Raw genomic sequence first — 13,873 nt, forward strand, 5'->3', positions numbered from 1 at the left:
GTGTGGAGTGGTTAAACAATTTTTTAAAAATAGTATCATACCGGAAGATTTAGATGAGACAACTGTTGTTTTAATTCCTAAATGAGTCAAACGGAAAGCTTGAATCGCCTTAGACCGATAAGCTGCTATAATTTTGTGTACAAGATTATAACTAGGGTTTTGGTGGGGAGGTTAAGAAAAGTGCTAGATGTTATTATATCTCCGATTCAAAGTGCCTTTGTAAAAGAAAGACTCATACAAGATAATATAATAATAGTGCAAGAAGCTTTTCACAAATGAAACAAAAAGGGGAAATCTTGGAAGCAAAGACATAGCCATTAAATTGGACATCAATAAGGATTATTATAGATTGGAATGGAATTTTTTGGAAAGGGTCATGGAAGAGTTCAGTTTTAGTAATGAATGGGTGAAGTTGATGATGAGCTATGTGAAAAGTGTTAGTTATAGGTTCAAAATAAATGAAAAATTATCAATCAAGATCAACCCCCAAAGAGGTCTTAGACAAGGAGATCCTCTATCACAATATCTCTTTATTTTGGCTATTGAAAGCTTTACTATACTCATGGAAAAATCGATGATGGATAATCTAATTTCAGGAATTAAGTTAGCTCCAACATCGCCGGTCATCACTCATCTATTATTTGCTGATGATTGTATAATTTTTGCAGAGGCGCAAAAAGAAAAAATTTATCAACTCATTCAGATTATTAACAAATATACGGAGGCATCAGGACAAAGAATCAATACTGAGAAGGACAAATTAGAAGAGTGATCGAGTTGATAAGAGATGGGGAGGGTTGGGATGCGAACAAAATTGAAGAGATATTTTCTGGTAACATAGCTGAATTAATATTCAAAACACACATCAGTTTGATCAATAGAAGGGATCATTTTGTTTGGCTGTATAGAAGCGATGGACAATACTTAGTGAGAACAGGTTACCACTCTGCGAAGGAGGAGAAAGATGCAAATGAGGAGAGTAAAGTTAGCAAAGCTTCAACAAGTTAGAATTTGAGGGAGGTTTGGGAGACACTTTGGAGGTTACCGGTGCCACAAAAGGTAAGAATGTTTTTATGAAAAGTAGTGCATAGAATTTTGCCAATGAATGCAAACTTACATCAACGGAAAATAGCAAAAACACCCTCATGCAGTATATGTCAAGAGGATGAAACTATCGAACATGTTTTATTATTGTGCCCGTAGACCAGAGCGGTGTGGTTCAGATCTAGCCTACAAATTGTATTTACGGTCTATAATGTGAGATCCTTTGGGAAATGGATGATGGATACAATTGAAAAGATCAAGAGGGAGACCGAGAAGGAGCAGGAAAAAATTTTGTGCAACTTGTGATGTGTATGTTGGTGCATATGGAAAGCGAGGAATCAACACATATTCCAGTAATTAAAAATCACTCCAGAAAAAGTAATAATCATTTCAGAGTATCTAGCAACAGAATTTCACAATGCAACAAAGGGAATTAATAATGAAATTAGATCACGGGTAGGCAGGAGCGGTGAGATGAAGAGAATTACCTGAAGGCCTCCGCCCAACAACTGGTTGAAGATGAATACAGATGCGGCTTTCCACAAGGAAACAGGCACGGCAGCTTCAGCAGTGGTAGTCAGAGACTAGCAAGGAAAAATTGTCACTTGGACAACATCAACATTTAGAACAGTATCAACATTAGCAGCAGAAGCTCAAGCATATAGAGAGGCACTTTTTTTATTAAAAATCTCTAGCTAGCAAAATGCATTATTGAAATGGATTGCTTACCTCTGGTTCAAGCAATTCAGGTAAAAGTGCCTATGGCAGAAGCAGACGCAATCACCAAAGACATTCTCCAATTGCTGGATGAGGCTCCAGATGTGGGAGCTACCTGGACTCCAAGAGATGGCAACAATTTAACTCGCCAACTGACAGCGATGGCAGCGGCGAATGAACTACAGAGATAGTGGACAGTTAATCCACCTATTCAAATTAGGAAAACAATCAGAACAGAAGCAGGATTCATAGCACTTTAGCAAAAACATAGTATACTGAACCAAATCAACGCGGTTTCAATTCCAACTAGCCATCAAAGATATCACATAGAAGAGGTGTTACCTAGGAGGGCGGAAGCAAAAACCTGGGATAGGGAAGAAGCTGAAGTAGATGAGTAGATTCAAGCAACAGCAACGCACGAGACTACCAACAGGATCTTCAAGGAAACAATTGAGATGGGGAGGAAGGACCAAGGAGGAGGCACCGAGAGATTCATTGCATGTCGGAAGGCATGGCGGGAGGAGAGGGGTGGGAGCCACATCATTGCTGAAGCACGAGGAGTTTCAATACCTAGGCGATTGTGATCCAATGACAATAAAATAATAGGCAATTTGGCGAATGGTGGGAGAGAAGGTGAAGGAGGAAAAGGGGTCACCATTGAAGATGAGGATCATGCTTCTCAGATTCGGGGAGGTGTGGCTTCAGCGTGGTGCGGTAATGGCAGGGTTAAACAGGCAACGTCTTCGGATTCTAGTCGATGCCAAGGTCGAGGATGGAGGTACTTGGCCTCAGCTCCATGCAACAAGCGTCCAGTTTCATGAGGAGAAGCTCCGGTAACAAATGAAGATCTTCAGAGACGGAGAACGATGAAGAGAGGAATTGGGTGGGGCTCTATGTAGGTTGAGTTACGGGGTAATTTGGATTCTGATTATTCGGGTCAAGTCAGTTCTCTGGCCCAAGGCCAGGTCAAAAAAAAAAGTAAAAACTCCCCCTACCCACCAAGTCATTAATCATTCAATCCTACTTTATAAATACTTCAAGTACTTTAGGTATTTTTCATCCTTTCTATATTTATCCTATTTAAACTTTTGTTGGCTTCAGTATTTAAGTCCTTTGTAGATACTCCAACTATCGTCTTAAATCTGTGAACCAATACTTAGACACCTTCACACTATCTTTGACCTTTTTACTAAGAAAAATTATAGTGTACAGATGCTATAATACAGATATTTTCATTGGAGTGAGTAACTCGATGCTGACTAGTGTCCATATGCAATGCAAGGGGAAGCAGCTTCTAATGGTGTACAGAACGGTGTCTAAAGAAGCTTCCACGAAGCTTACATGCTCACGCTGGAATGGTGATGGCTCCGTTTGTAAAGATGGAGCAGCGCATGGTTTTGCAAGGATTGGGCTTATATATAATGAATTCTATATAAGGTCTTGGATGACGGTGGGCTGTAGGGGGTATTATGGTTTAAAGGGATAGCTTAAAAGCGTAATGTAAGAATAGATAATTTAAGAATGTATGACCCAAATGAACCAAAAAAAAAAAAAAGAAAAGAAAGAATATATGTGCCTAAAAAAAATATAGATTAGAATAAGATTTGGGAAGAAGAAAAAGTTTGGTCAACACTCAAAACTTACTTTATTTAGTAGTAACTAGTTGTTTTTTGGTATACTCGTTATGAATTATTTTTTTATTATTTAAAAAATAATGAATAAAGATATGATTTAACAAATATTAAATACCTGAATAGGCACTGCGGTATTAATAATAAATGTATAATTCGTGCAATATCGACAAAACGTTGAGATTTACAAATATTTTGAAGTTAATACAGCTTAGATACAGTTTAGATGTGTTGATTCTATTTATTTATTAAAAAATTGACTAAATAATATAGTTTAAGATTCAAATATGTAAATATACTGACGTTAATATTTTTTATTATTTTCGTATATTATTTTTGCTCCGAAATCTAAATTTTTCTGGGTCCATCGCTGGTTGGCGCTATAATTACTGAATGCTGAAAAAGACTAGTGTTGGTGACGCGTAGAATATAAAATCAGAAAGCATTTGGTCCTTAGGATATTTCGAGTTTGTAGCGAAAACTTTAAATAGATATCCGATCTAGAGGAGGGAGAACGTTTTCGATTCAGTAGAAGTTACGAAAGAGTGGAAGATGTAATAATGAGACAAAATCAAGGTTAGATTCATGAATAATACAATTGATATGTTTATTTCTATTGGTTCGAGTAAACCATAAGACGAAACACATCGATGACAATCCACACATACTACAATTTGGTTGAAGAATGGTGTAGGCTAACATTTATGCATCTACAAGAACTAATGTACGCGTCATAGTTATCTAATACTTGCAGGAACTACAACCGATCATACAAAAACATAAACGAATAAAAGTCAATATTCTCATCCGTAAACAACGTAAACAAAATGAATCTCTCGAATAACTACTTCATTTCTCTAGCAAAATATACACCGGTTCGGACAAGAATCTTATTATCGCCATTTATCACGTAAGGAGTCAAAATTTCTTACCAAACTTACGTTCCAAATCAAACAAAACATAACATTAATGCAGGTGAATAAAATGCTAAACTTCTTAACCACTTTACTTTACAAATAAAACCAAATTTAACATTAATGCAGGTTAATCAAATTCTAAACATTCTAAATAAATATATAACCTAACAGAAAGTCGTTGCAACATTAAATACGAAACCCACAGTCCTTATGCTTCCCATGAACTTATAACCACATCGCACTACGTATTCAACAACCACATCCAATTACAATAAGCAGCATCCACAAAATCCAAATCAAAGTTCACCTAAAAGGTTTTCATACTAAACCCATGGAAAAAAAACACTTACCTATAGCTCCGTCGATGCTATTTCCCGATTTGTTCATTCCACAACAATCCCAAACTAAACAATGCGTCGTCAATCACCCCTACAGTCCCACCATTGTAATGGATCCCATGGCAAAAGCAATGAGCCCTCGAAACACCCTTCCAGGAATCCCTGAGCTTATTTCTAGCGGGAGTATGTTCTTCTTGGTATTTACGGTTCTAACCAATCTATCACACTCTTCCTTTATTAACCACCTAATTCTTCTTGATTCCCCTCACTGAATTTCTCCCCATTAAATTCTTCAAATAACTTATGATGACCCGACCCGAAATTCACCCCATGCTTGTTCAAACCGTAGGCAAGTCCTCCCTTGCAAAATACCTTACCCGTGGAACCCAACAACAGAAAACAACCCATTTGCTATCATCACCGAACAATCCATTTGGCCCAACGCATATTTTGGCCCAATACCAACCCAACCAAAACAGACCCCGTCCAATTTTCTAGCTTTGACTTGGCTCAAATTAGGTTCCTAATGCACTCCTATTGCTAAACAGAGACAGGTTGGTACATCGCACATAAAAGAAGAAGAAACAACAAATGTGCCAAACATACATGAATTTTTGTACATCTATATGGAACTCAAATTTATACAGTAGAACGACCCTTTTACTAAACCCATTTACACACATCCCATTTCAGGTAAATTTCATTTTCTTAAGTCTTAACTTTTAACTATGCATTTTCCTTTTGTCATAAGCCTAAAAAAAGTCCAATTTTTTTTGTCATTAATAATAGTCCTCTCTGAACTTCTAAAAAAGCATAAGCCTAGAAAAGTTGCTTCGCTAACAAAAAAAAAATTAACTGGGCCTTAGTAGGGTGACAACTAGGGGGTGTTTTATTTTATTTTTAAATAAATTAATGTTGCAGCCGAGGCCTTGGTTCAATGGCATCATCATCCTTTGTGAAGAATATAGAACCCATATTAGTAGTGTACCCATATAGGGTGTGTGAGTGTGTAATACATGGGTGTAATACCTAAGATTGGGGTTTGTCCAATCTACTTGACCAAAAAAAAAAATATATATATATATATATATATATATTAATGTTTCGTGGTTGAAAGCTTGTACCAATGGCATATGTTGTGCCTCACTCATACCGGGTTCGAATCTCAATGGAAACACTAGATGTATGACACAAAACAATAATAATAAATTAATGTTTTTCGCTCGTTCTGTTATTGTTGATGTAATGTCTTCAAGTATTTTCATTGTTTTATTTGCTAGCAGATGCTTCCATTATTGTTCTGTCTAGCCACGCAGTCAAAGCAAATACATGACAGTTACAACCAGTATATTATCTTTTATTTCAAATTATCCTCAACCCAACGTGTACGTAATAGAATGAAAAATTAAAATACAATTATATTTAAACAATTATTTGTATTAATTTTTTATTAATTTATTCAAAAAATAATTAAATTTTGAAGACAATTGGTATAAAATATTACAGATATAAAACTAATAAAAATTTTTATTTGTATAAGAATGAGCCTAATAAATAATTATTCTATTTAATATATAATTAAGAATATTTCTTTCTTTGCCAACGAATTATAGTTCAAATGACATAGCTTCTATATTCACCTAAGAATTGGTAAAAAAAAAAAGAATACTTCTTTTTTATTAATTTTTTTAAACATTAATTATTTATTTTACATACAATATAGAAATAAATGAATATAATATTTATTGAGTAGACGCAGTTATGTAAAAAAATTTTATTGTCATAGTATTTGAACCAAAGAAAAAAAAGTATTATTTTAAGAAAAACTAATAATATATTTTTAATAATATTCTTAATACAAAATAATAAATTTTAAATTTTTTTAAATAATATATATTAACTAAAATAATATAATTATCCCAAATAATATATTATAAATATAATAAAATGATATATTTCAATAAAAAATTGTTAATAAAAAATTATATGAATTTTTTTTTCACACAAAATAAAATTATTATATGTTTGTTTACTTTTTACGTTGTATATATATATTTTTTTAATTAAATTAATATAATACAAAATCTTTTATCATTCTGTTCGTATTTAATGTTTTAATTTTGTTTCTCACAATATATATATATAACACAAAATTTTTTATCATTGTGTTTATATTTAATATTATAATTTTATTTCACATAAAACAAAATTTATTTAAATTTTAATATTATATACATAATATATATATAACACAAATTTTTTTATCATTGTGTTTATATTTAATATTATAATTTTATTTCACACAAAATAAAATTTATTTAAATTTTAATATTATATACATAATATATATTTAATATTATTTTTTTTAAGATTCTAATATATCTTTTTTTCTAGTTTTAGTACATGAATTTTCAACTTATTTTTTATGTATTATTTATTTTAATTTTAAAGTCCAATAACTTCTTTTTTTGTACAGACATGTTGTTTTTAATATTTATATACTATTTTTTTATTTTGACTTCAGTCCAATATCTCAGACTTACAAAAAAAAATCTAAAACTTGTAAAAAAATGATTAACTTGATTAACAGGTTACCTTTTTAAATCCAGACTATTCAAATAAAATATAATAAATAAAGAGTTTAGATTTAACAAATTCATAAGGTGTGCAGCACTCCATACTTAGTAAAGAGCGTTTAAGGATGAGCCGTTAATACTACTTTACATCACCAAAAGAAAAAAAAAAACTACTTTACAATGCAGGGTTTGAGTTTTATTTTGGGTTGGTTCATGGTGGATGTGGTGGAATGGGGGTTAGTTAATAAATGTGGATGTAAGATGTTGAAAGGTTAGGTTGTATATATACTTGTATTGAGGAATTCTATAAGGTTGAAGATAATAGAAGATATAGTTTGAAAATATTTGATAATTTTTCAATTGAGTCAACAAAAATTTAATATTTGAATATTTTTGTCAATTGAAACTCTTGTTTTATCTATAAAAAATGATAATTTACTTGTATTTCTTTGTAGACGTGTAATGGTTCTCTATCCTTGGTTTGTTTTAATGGGAGATTACAAGGCTGCTGGAAAGTGGGATAAATAATTGAAGGGTTTTGATTTATTTACTCATTTTTTTTAAAAATATTTTATAGTCTTGATGACTACATTTTTGTCCACATCTCTGATCCCTAACAAACGTTGGTGTCACATTAGGAGAAAGGGAAAAAATGATGCAGGACCTCAATTTTTAATTTTTATACGATCTCAGCAATACATGAGTAGTGCATATTAATTAGTAAATTGCTGATTTTTACAAATATGAGGGTTTTGGAAAACATGTATTGTGTACCGAAACGTGAAATGGTGGTAGGTTCGTGACCATTGACCACCTTTTGATCATGATCATAATCTGCCAGAAGCATAGTGTCTTCGTCGTGACATGTGTTCTCATGCAACTGCGGTTGATATTTGAAATAGGCCAAGATCAAGATCCTAGATCCTTTTGTTGTTGTAATGCTTCAATGCTTCACACATGATTTCAAAGAGAGTATAGTGTGTGTATCTGCCTTCTTTTAGGCTCCATTTTAGTTTATGATGAATGGTGAAATATGAATTAAAAAGTCATACATATAATTGGTTATTGAAATTTAGTGAAAAAAAAATTAAACTGGTGCTTTAATAAGTTAATAATGTATCAAAAGAAGAGTCATTTTCAAGGATCACAAGGCACCGATCTTGTGGATCTTCCCCCTATATGTGTTTTCAGTTCCATTAATTATATAAAACTAAGCGCAAATTATACGAATTGTTGCCCCAAAAAACACCCAAGTCCCTTTTGATGGATTTTCTATTTTATTTATTTATTTATTTCGTGTACCAGATTAGTCGGTGTTTGCAAAATTATTACTGTATGGACATTATGAAATGTACAATGGTCACGTCATGCAATTGACCCTTTATTACGAGTATAGTGTGATGTATTATCAAATAACTTGAGTCAAATAACTTGAGACTATAGTCACCAAAAAAATAACTTGAGACTATAATAAACTCTATAGAATTTATTAATTAATTAGAAATATAAGCTTGATTAAAACTATATTAATTATCGATGTTGATTGTACCTGTTTTTGTGTGAGTGGCCGACTCCAAGGTATAGTTCGTTTTTCTGGTGTTCGGACTCGCTTTTCTTTGGATAAGAGAGATGATACTTCAACACTTAAGTTAGTATATCAAATTACTCAGAATGAATAGTATACCTGTGATCTAGTGAGTCACTTGTATTTATAAATTTGTGTTTAGGACGGTTATAAGTATTTTTAAAGCTACTTTACGGAGCTTTAGTTAATTATCTCGTAACTATGTTTTAGTGATTTTGTTTAGAAAAATTTACGGCGAGATTACTGTATCTATTTAGATTGGCACGTAGTTATTTGATTTTATAGAATAAATCTGTTAGGAAAGCAAAATACATACTCTCTACATACTCTTATATAGTACGTGTGTATTTAATTTTAACTAGATTTCGATTTATAGATTTACCTGTCTAGTTATAGTCAATTGACGGATCAGTACCGAATCTGCAATTTTATTTAATGGAACCAACCAAAATAACGAAAAGGAAAGACCCGTGAATGTATATTTTCCATGAGTGGAGTTTTGGTAGTTAACATGTCATATAAGTCTAGTGTCTAGGTTTCCATGAGGTAGATCTATGGCTTGTTGCCGGAGGAATAAAGATCAGAACATTTTTAACTTTTTAGAGAAATTATTGATTGTATGCTGAATTTTAATTGTATAATTAGCATTAGTTAAAAAACTTGGACTGAATTGGTTTGATATATGGGCTCCATAATCGCATTCTGTGAGTTCAACAAATCCTCCAACCCTGTACGAATTTGAGTTACAGGAACAACTCTATTTAACTCTTGCTTTTTAAAATAATTCTCACACAAAGCAATATCTCTCTGTCAATTCTAATTCTATTTCCTTTTCTTTCTTTAAATATGGACCGCATCACATTAATCAATTAATGATGTGCTTATATCATGTCTCCTATTGAAGGGGAAAAAAACAAAAAAGACTTGCTACTTATGATACAGAGTATACATTTTCACTAAGCTACCATCCCCTTCGTTGAAGATAAGATCAACACGAACTTGCTGTATAATTCACCACCAAATATTTCGATTTAATTACGAAAAACTTTCTTTGTTTTATTTAAAATAAATATGCTATAAAATACATGTTGTCAACGAGTTATAACTCAAATGGCATAGTCTTCTAATACTCATTTAAGAGGTTGTTGGTTCGAATATTCCTATTTTTAGTAAAAAATAAAATAAAATATATATTAAAATATAAATACACATTAAAAATAAACTAAACTATATATGTATTTATACACAAATATATTAATGATTAATTTTAATAATTAAATTTAATATATAAATTTTTTATATTTAAAATACATAAAAATATACGCAAAATAATAGATAATATTTTTTAACTAAAATAACAAAAACATGACACGGATATTTGAGCGATAAAATTTTCATGATTATTATTATTATTATCATTGAGATTGAGAGATAAGACTTATCTGCGTGTGATGTGAGCGGACTTTCTTCGGTATTTTTTTAAGAAACTGATTTTATGAGAAAACGTTTATCTAAATTCATACTCATTTGTATTTATATAAAATTGATATTAAAAAATAAACTTAATTAAATTATTATTTAATAATTTTTAACAATTAATTTTATATAAAAATTACACTTAAATTTCTACCAAGAGTCTCACATGGACGACTTTTATGTTCTTTTCTCATGGTTTAATGTGCTTATTATTTAATCTGAGTTTAGTTCATATAAAGTCATAATCGGAGATTATTATGAATTCCTATGAGTTAATATCGAACTTTATAAATTCTTATATTTTTTTTCTACATAATAGGGCTCTTTTTTGTGGCAATGAGTCAATGATTCTTGTAACATTTTGTACATCATCAAAGTGACGTTCAAGCTCAACATTAACACAAGTACCAAGAAGAACTCGTTCTCATCTACTCCAATTCTTGAAGGGGAAGTGGATTCTTTTCAAAGGAAAAAGAATTAGATAGAGTGCTTAATCTTATCTTTTATTTTATTTTTTTTATATTTTTTGTCTCATTTATAGAATTAAAGTTCAAAGATTATATTTTATTTTTTTAAATGTTAAAAAAATTAGAGAGAATTCATTTTTTTCTTGAACTTATATACATATCCTTATTCCTTCCATGTTTTTATATTGATCAATTGTATGGTAAAAATATAAATTTATAAATTTTTTTATGAGATGAAATACTAGTTGAAAAAATTAAGATTCACATTTTAAACAGTAATAATATAATAAAAAATAATTACAAAAAAATTATATACCCTTTTTTTATACAATTTTAATTTATATAATAGAATGTTTCTTTTATATTTTATTCGCATAATTTCATTTTATGTCCTTTGCTAATATCTTCTTTTTTATTTGTGCCTAAAATAAACAATAATTTAGTTATCTTATGTTTTAAAGATATATTTTAATAGTATAATAATATTTTTAAAATTTTTTAATTAATTTAATGTCTCAGAAAAATAAAAATTATATTTTTAATAATACTTAATAAAATATTTTTGTAGAATTTAAAAAAAACGTGTTCTTAATATTAATAACACACAGTAAATAAATAAAATAGCTAACGACTAATAAGGACAGTCTTTTTGAAAATCATTGCAGGTTAGTGAATTTTATTAACAAAATAAAAAAATTACTACTTTATAAAGATTTATATATAATTTGAAAGGTAAAATTTTGTTCAAAAATCATTGTAGAATATTAGCCTTTATGAACAAACCATAAAATCTAATATCGTGCAATAATTTATGTGTAAAATGAGTTTTCTCAATTCGTTCATAATTTATAAATCATTATAAATGGGTGAATTTTGTACGAATTATAAACCTCTCAAATAATTACAGTAATTTATATAATACTAAGAAAGAATAAATATGTAAGTACAACTTGTTTAAAAATTAAATTACACAGTTGATCCTTATATTTTTATTAAAATTGTAAATTAATTTTTACATTTTAAAAGTTTATAATTAAGTTCCTGTACAAAATATAATTTTGTAGTTAGATTCTCATTGACATTTACCATAAAAAAAATGCATATTTATCATAATACTCTTTTTTTTTCTTCTCCTTTTTTTAGCGTTTTTGTTCTTTTTCCATTACCACCCTGAACCACCACCGCCATAGGTCAGCCGCATTCTCAAAACTCGCCGGCTCCCGAGGCGGAATCGCACTCTCCGCCTCCCAGAATTTTGCGCCGCCGCAAACCTCCTATACTTCTCGGACCTTAGAGGCTCACTCAAGAAGCACAATAAGGACGCCAATTTCGCCGGCTACAGGGACAAGAACTTCACCAACTATGGAACGAGTCGACCCAGTGGTTCCGATGCGTTCAAGAAGTACTCCGACGACGCCAACATCCCCGTCAACGACTTCCGCTACTACGGCCGCAACTTCGTCGACCATTCCAAGAGTTTCAATAGCTACGCCACCGACGATAATGTTGTCGACCAATCCTTCCACACCTACGGCTCCAGCGCCACAGGAGGAGGCAGTGATTTTCGCGGCTACGCCCCCGGTGTCTACGTCCTTAACCTTGGGTTCACATACTACTTTGACCAACGCCGGCAACGACATTTTCAAAGGGTACGACGTGGACATAAACAACCCTACCAACACTTTCTCGAACTACGCCAGTGGTGAAAACGACGTCGTCAAGAGCTTCTCCACATACAGAGAGCAATCCAATATGGGTGCAGATTCTTTCGCCTCTTACGCAGTTATGCCAAAGGCACCAACGCCGTCAAAGTGGAGTTCAACAACTACAAAAAGGAGGCGAGACTGGACTCGTGAGCACAGATGCGGTGGACATAGATGAGAGACAAAGAGCGCTGGGGTAAGGTGTTGTTTTGAAAAGTGAAAAAGTGAGAGCGAGAGAGCTGGGGAGGGGTAGGGTGGGTTCAAATAGCTTAGGAAATCTTTTGTCATTTTTAAATGGTTAAATTATACAAATTTTTTTGAGTAACGGGGCACAGGGCCCAAAGAAACAAAAAAAAAAACTAGATAACTACCAATTTTTCACATTTAACACCACTTGCATCAGTAAGAAGGTGGCGAAACAAGTATAAAGGGGGATGCTCGAAGAACTTAATTTCAGGAGCTTCTCCTTGACCCAATTTAGCGAGAGCATCGCGCAGAAATTGACCTCCCTATAGATATGTCTTACTTCTACCTTATTCACCTTTGCCAAAAGCTCCTTAATCGAGCGAATGAGGGAAGAACTACTATGGCTCTCCGGAGACGCCTTTTGAACCAGCGTTACAGCACATCTAGAGTCTGATTCCACCACTAATTTCGCGATCCTTAGCTTAGAAGCTAGCTTAATCCCAACATAGAAGCCCCATAGTTCAGCCATGGTTATGGTACAGGCTCCGATGTTCATAGTGAAATAAGCAATCGTGCAGTCAACCCAATCCCTAATAATACCTCCGCAGGCACCTCTACTACCAGGATGAATGACTGACCCACCTACATTCAATTTAGTCCATCCCCAATTTGGCACCTTCCATCCGACAATCTCCTCTCTGGTAAGATTTAGTAAGCTACTACTATGCTCTGTTACGCTCAAAGTAATGCTATAATTTCTGCAATTTTTCTTATCATTTGGTGAAGTTGATTGTTCGACAGAGTCTCATCCCTGAAAATGAGATCATTTCTACATTTTCAGGCTATGTTGCATGCTGTGACGAAGATGATGGGTCACGGAGTCCCATCCTGCTTTCGAGAGACCAAGGAAAGGTTAATATATTAAGCCATTCTTGAGAGGATTGGAAGAAAAAAATTTTATGTGAATCTCTGTTTACTATGTTAATCCATATCGTACGGATGTAGGGATAATCACGTAAAGTGTGGAGCACAGTCTCTTCCTCTCCGCAGCATCTTGGACAGTCACTGTTGTCACTATATTTTTACTAAAATTACAAATTAGTCCCTACTATCAAACACGTACAACTCACATGTTTAAAATAGCGAATATGCTGACGAGTATTCTGTTAAATCAAACATTGTTTAAACGGTATAAACTAAATTATAAAATTTAATTTTGTTTTAGGATCTAAT

This window comes from Arachis ipaensis, chromosome B9 (genome assembly GCF_059453495.1).
Source record: "Arachis ipaensis isolate K30076 ecotype BB chromosome B9, ASM5945349v1, whole genome shotgun sequence".
NCBI lineage: Eukaryota > Viridiplantae > Streptophyta > Magnoliopsida > Fabales > Fabaceae > Arachis > Arachis ipaensis.